General features: G+C 46.9%; 1 long non-coding RNA gene across 2 annotated transcripts in view; it reads left to right on the top strand.

The window, feature by feature from the left end:
- Positions 1–377, top strand: part of LOC129347989 (uncharacterized) — a 5,988-nt gene extending 5,611 nt beyond the window's left edge. Inside the window, exon 4 of one of the 2 annotated variants that reach the window (XR_008600367.1) lies at positions 1–377. This exon is cut by the window's left edge and continues 670 nt beyond it. This is a non-coding gene — a long non-coding RNA (uncharacterized LOC129347989). The other variant, XR_008600366.1, reaches the window with a different exon arrangement.
- The last annotated feature ends 6,268 nt before the right edge of the window (positions 378–6,645 follow it).

Here is a 6,645-nt window from a genome sequence, read left to right as displayed (position 1 = left end):
GGATTAATCAAAAATAAAACCCTAACTCTATGATATACAAGAACTGTCGACCTCACCTGTTGTCTAAACTGGACAAACCACAGTATTTCAACCCCAACTTAATTATTGACAAAACAATATAGAAAACAGCGGCGGACTACTTCCAGCTGCGGAGGGACACCCTTTTCCAGCTAGCTGCAATCTGACGCAGTGACGCAGCAGAGTGCAACTGACCAGGGCGGAGGGATACGTCATTCTGCTGGGAGAAGAGACACAGCGAGGAGGTAAGTTATCTTCTGAAAGTGCTTTTGAGTTTTTGTTGATAAAATTTAATAACAATGGCAGTTTCTTCTGTGATAAAATGGAATAAAATCAGCACATTGACAGAGCTTTGCGAATATGACTACATTTCCGTGTTTTTCTCTATGCTAATCCATCGCGTTAATCATAGTTTGAAATGGCGCATTAGTAAACTACACCACTGTTGTCCATGGCGGACATTTTAGTTGAGGGGCGTTCATTTAGGTTAGAAATGCTTCCGACGTGACAGGAGCAATAAAAAAAACTTTGGAATTCAACATTTGCCTGCAAGCAACTTCTGGCTAACGTTACCCTTTTGTTAGCTAGCTAGTTTGCACACAGTTAAAGTTGTGCCGGTATGCCCGCGAAACTGAGCCCCCCTCCCCTCCCCTCCCCTCCCCTCCCCTCCCCTCCCCGGATCAAAAGGGCCGCCATTTGTCTATTTGTCCATCTGCACGGTAAGTTTTAACTTGTGAAATAACAAGTTAATGAAGTCTAAAGACTTGGACGCTTATATTTACTGCATATAGTCAACGTATTTGTCGATGGTCCGAGTGTTTGAGGGGAGGCATTTGTGTTTGTACAGCGTATAGTAATGAAACGAGCTGAAATACTGTGAATTTCTTGCATTCACGCTGTTTATCTACCATCGCTCTCTCTCTCTCTATTCATCCTCTTGCTCGCTCTATCACAACAGAGCTCCTCTACCGCAGCTGCTCTGGGGATGAAGATCTCTGTCAGGGTGCAGCACTGTCTGAACTGTGTGGCTTGTCTAGTTTATCTTTCTCTACTTTTACTACTTACCCTACAGTCTACTGTTAATCTGGTGGTCATTAAATTGATTATTCCATAAAAGGTCAGAAAAATCTGGTTTGATGTAATTCTTATTCCTAATGACAGCTTCATTAAGCTCATATTGACACCCTCAAATTTGTCCCAAATAGATTATTTTCACTGTCACATTAAACAAAACAATGGAGCAATTTTTTTTTTCAATTTGGGAGCTTGTAAAAGGCAAATTTGGGGAAATTAATTTATTTTTATTGATTGAAATTCTGGAATTTATTTTCTATACAACTTACAATATCAAATATTTGTTAGATCCAATCCCTGTGTCTTTTTTTAAATGTTGTACTAGATTTTTTGGTTCTTTGTAGAAATACTTGATAACGTAAATGCAGTTTCATGTAGAAGGACCCAAAATATCTCTTTCTCTCACTCTTACTCACTCATGCGATATAAGATGATGCAGATAGGTTAAAAATTGATTCACATTATCTTTTTCAAAACATGCAGCTCATTTTGTTTTTTTTTCTCTTGCAGTTGTATAAAGCAGCCATTTCTTCAAGCAGGAGGTTGACCCTTCAAAGTGTTATGCAGTACCTGGATAAAGAGGTATGTATAATGTGAATTTGTCAATGTGAACTTCCATAAGAACTGTAGTATTGCATGAGCTCACTTTTGTCTAACTTTGTGTAGGACACAAATCAGAACAGGAGGACAGCTGCCCTTCTTGGTTTTCCACGTTTCTTCTCGGAGGATAAGAAACGTGGAAGACCAATGTCAGGATGTGTGATGTAAGAAAATTAACGTGTTTATATTAATCATTGACTAGATTTACTGGTATTCATTTTAAACAAAAGTAAACATTTCTTTTTTCCACAACATTGCAGTTGTACGTTTAGTACACCATTCAAAACTAACTGGCAATTCAAACATTGTCTGATTGTATGAACATTTAAAACTGGTAGGCAGTTTTAAAAAGAGACTGTGTGATATGATGATGATATAGACTGCTGAACTGACAAGTTAATCCCAATAAATGCATAGCCGAGTATGGGGTGTATTTTAATGCAACCACAATTTTTTACCACTTTCGGTTCTTATTAGGTCACCTGAAACAAAGTCAAGGACCTAAATTAATTACAAATTCCAAAGATCTCAGGCTGTCCAGAACCCTATCCAGATATGGTAGAATCCAATACACTTTGTGGATGGAAGGGTCCAGGCCCCAGGGTTTCACATTTGGCAAAGTTTATCTCCCTTATCTATAGTAATTGTAACCTTGATGCCCTAGAAATTAAGATCTTGATAAAAAAAAATTTAAACACTATTTTTATTGAAATTTTAACATTATACAAACATTCAGACAATATGGTGTCAAAAGGCAAAACAGAAAGACAAGTAAACTAGAATGAATACATTTGGAAAAAAAAAAAAATAGTACAACAGACACAACGCTCAACATTCAGCAGTTCATCCCACAGCACCTTGTTGTTCAAGATATTCCAACAACTGTTTCCATACATTTTCAGACTCCTCTGTTCTACCTCTGATCATGTGAGTGAGTTTCTCCAATACAGTACAGTATGCCATCTCCTTCACCCATACGCTTATCGGAGGAATGTCCATTTTCTTCCTAGATAAAGATATCGTCGTCCTGGCCGGCAGGAGTCCAAACTCAGAGTCGATTGTTTTAAAGTTTTCTGGATATATACCTAAAGTACACAGTTTGGCTTGGAGATTTTTGGACATTCCCAAGCACAGTGAATCAGAGTTCCTTTTTCTTCTGAGCACTTAATGCAGGTATCTAGAACGTCAGGGGACCAACGGTTCAATTTCACTGGTGTGATACAGGTTCTCATTAACCATTTGTTTTGTAATAACTTCATTCTGGTATTAATAGTTTGTGTCTGGGCTTTGATACATGCTGCCTCCCATTCAGAGGCAATCAGATATACAATTCTTGCATATCTGATTGCCATGCTTCCAGCCTATCAGTGGCAGACTCTTTATCATGACACTTCAAGGCCTCGTAAAACAAAGAAACCTGCTTCTGTCCTTTTAAATAATGACATTTTCAATATGATAGTGGTGGTTCAGTCATTACATTTTTATGTTTTGATCATGTGAGTGAGTTTCTCCAGTAGCTGTAAATATTTGAAGAAATGTTTTTTCGGAATATCGTGCACCTGGCGCAATTGTTCAAATGTAAGGAGGCTGCCCTTAGAGAATATTATCAAAACACATCTTCTATTTTCTGCACACCTTCATTTTTCCAGATTTTAAAGCCACCATCTGCCTTTCCTGCACTGAATTGTATATTACCCCATATCGGGGCAAAGCGGGAAGTAGATGAAGTGTCTCCAATATGCTTGTGCACATTATACCAATTATCAATGGAGTTTTTCAGGAAAGGATTCTTGGTCATTCTTTTCAGGTTCTTTGGGTCAGCCGAATGTAAATACATCATTAATGGAAGGCTTAAAGCAGAATATTGCTCTAGGGTTGTCCTCTATCCCCGATATTATTCATCGAGGATAGAGGACAATACGGTGGCCGAGAGGTGCAAACCAAATTTACATAATGCAAAACACTTTTACAAAGCTTGAGACAAATTTGCATTTAGGAAAACATTTTTACATATCATAAAACAAAATTACAAGTTCTGTAACAAATTTACATTTTAGAAAAACAATTTCACAAGATGCAAACCACTTTTACAACCTCCAAGACAAATTTACAAGCGACAAAACACTTTTACAAATCCAAAAACAAATTTACAAATTAAATTTAACCGGAAAGGGAATGTCCCAACTCCGGGATTGAACCGGAAGTGACAACGAGGAGCGGCTAATGCACTCTGTCGGTCTGATCTGCGCCATTTAAACACTCTAAAGACCGACCACACGAAAAACAAAACCGCGTCAATCGGTTCATATGTTCCTCACAAAACGGGCAAAACATCACCCGCTCGCTGTCCATCTTGGTTCACCATCAATAACAACCAAAAGTTGCATTAGTCCTACCTCCTGTTGTCGTTCTGCGCCCAGATACTCCTCCCGTCGTTCTCCTCCAGGTTCTCCTCCAGGTTCTGTGCACGGGTGGCCCCTCCTGTCGTTCTCTTCCAGGTTCTCCTCCAAGTTCTGTGCCCAGGTGGCCCCTCCTGTCGTTCTCCTCCAGGTTCTCCTCCAAGTTCTCCTCCAAGTTCTGTGCCCAGGTCGCTCCTCCTGTCGTTCCCCTCCAGGTTCTTCTCCAGTTTCTGTGCACGGGTCGCCCCTCCTGTTGTTCTCCGCCAGGTTCTCCACCCAGGTCGCTCCTCCTGTCGTTCTCCTCCAGGTTCTTCTCCAGGATCTGCACACAGGTGGCCCCTCCTGTCGTTCTCCTCCACGTTCTGCGCCCAGGTCGCTCCTCCTGTCGTTCTCCTCCAGGTTCTCCTCCAAGTTCTGTGCCCAGGTCGCTCCTCCTGTCGTTCTCCTCCAGGTTCTTCTCCAGTTTCTGCGCACGGGTCGCCCCTGCTGTTCTCCGCCAGGTTCTCCACCCAGGTCGCTCCTCCTGTCGTTCTCCTCCAGGTTCTTCTCCAGTTTCTGCGCACGGGTCGCCCCTCCTGTTGTTCTCCGCCAGGTTCTCCGCCCAGGTCGCTCCTCCTCTCGTTCTCCTCCAGGTTCTTCTCCAGGATCTGCGCACAGGTGGCCCTTCTTATCGTTCTCCGCCAGGTTCTCCGCCCAGGTCGCTCCTCCTGTCGTTCTCCTCCAGGTTCTCCTCCAAGTTCTGCCCCCGGGTGGCCCCTCCTGTCGTTCTCCTCCAGGTTCTCCTCCAGGTTCTGCGCACGGGTCGCTCCTCCTGTCGTTCTCCTCCAGGTTCTCCTCCAAGTTCTGTGCTCAGGTCGCTTCTCCTGTTGTTCTCCTCCAGGTTCTCCTCCAGATGCTGCGCACAGGTGGTCCTTCCTATCGTTCTCCTCCACGTTCTCTGCCCAGGTGGCCCCTCCTGTTGTTCTCCTCCAGGTTCTTCTCCAGTTTCTGCGCACGGGTCGCCCCTCCTGTTATTCTCCGCCAGGTTCTCCGCCCAGGTCGCTCCTCCTGTCGTTCTCCTCCAAGTTTCTCCAAGTTCTCCGCCCAGGTGGCTCGTCCTGTCATTCTCCTCCAGGATCTCCTCCAAGTTCTGACCCCAGATGGCCCGTCCTATCGTTCTCCTCCACGTTCTGTGCCCAGGTTGCTCCTCCTGTCATTCTCCTCCAGGTTCTCCTCCAAGTTCTGCCCCCGGGTGGCCCCTCCTGTCGTTCTCCTCCAGGATCTCCTCCACGTTCTGTGCCCAGGTCGCTCCTCCTGTCGTTCTCCTCCAGGTTCTCCTCCACGTTCTGTGCCGAGGTCGCTCCTCCTGTCGTTCTCCCCCAGGTTCTCCTCCAAGTTCTGCCCCCAGGTGGCTCCTCCTGTCGTTCTCCTCCAGGTTCTCCTCCACGTTCTGCGCCCAGGTTGCTTCTCCTGTCGTTCTCCTCCAGGTTCTCCAAGTTCTCCGCCCAGGTGGGCCCTCCTGTCGTTCTTCTCCAAGATCTCCTCCAAGTTCTGCCCCGAGGTGGCCCCTCCTGTCATTCTCTTCCTGGTTCTCCTCCACCTTCTGTGCCCAGGTCGCTCCTCCTGTTGTTCTCCTCCAGGTTCTCCAAGTTCTCCGCCCAGGTGTCCCCTCCTGTCGTTCTCCAGGATCTCCTCCAAGTTCTGGCCCGAGGTGGCCCCTCCTGTCGTTCTCTTCCTGGTTCTCCTCCACGTTCTGTGCCCAGGTCGCTCCTCCTGTCGTTCTCCTCCAGGTTCTCCTCCAAGTTCTGTGCCCAGGTGGCCCCTCCTGTTGTTCTCTGCCAGGTTCTCCGCCCAGGTCGCTCCTCCTGTCGTTCTCCTCCAGTTTCTCCAAGTTCTCCGCCCAGGTGGCCCCTCCTGTCGTTCTCCTCCAGGATCTCCTCCACGTTCTGTGCCCAGGTCGCTCCTCCTGTCGTTCTCCTCCAGGTTCTCCTCCAGATGCTGCGCACAGGTGGTCCTTCCTATCGTTCTCCTCCACGTTCTCTGCCCAGGTGGCCCCTCCTGTTGTTCTCCTCCAGGTTCTTCTCCAGTTTCTGCGCACGGGTCGCCCCTCCTGTTATTCTCCGCCAGGTTCTCCGCCCAGGTCGCTCCTCCTGTCGTTCTCCTCCAAGTTTCTCCAAGTTCTCCGCCCAGGTGGCTCGTCCTGTCATTCTCCTCCAGGATCTCCTCCAAGTTCTGACCCCAGATGGCCCGTCCTATCGTTCTCCTCCACGTTCTGTGCCCAGGTTGCTCCTCCTGTCATTCTCCTCCAGGTTTTCCTCCAAGTTCTGCCCCCGGGTGGCCCCTCCTGTCGTTCTCCTCCAGGATCTCCTCCACGTTCTGTGCCCAGGTCGCTCCTCCTGTCGTTCTCCTCCAGGTTCTCCTCCAGATGCTGTGCACAGGTTGCCCCTCCTATCGTTCTCCTCCAGGTTCTCCGCCCAGGTCGCTCCTCCTGTCGTTCTTCTCCAGGTTCTCCAAGTTCTCCGCCCAGGTGGCCCCTCCTGTCGTTCTCCTCCAGGATCTCCTCCACGTTCTGTGC

The sequence above is a fragment of the Amphiprion ocellaris genome, chromosome 22 (genome assembly GCF_022539595.1).
Source record: "Amphiprion ocellaris isolate individual 3 ecotype Okinawa chromosome 22, ASM2253959v1, whole genome shotgun sequence".
Classification (NCBI taxonomy): Eukaryota; Metazoa; Chordata; class Actinopteri; family Pomacentridae; genus Amphiprion; species Amphiprion ocellaris.
Note: the sequence above shows the minus strand (reverse complement) of the source record. Positions and strands in the feature narration are given on the sequence as shown.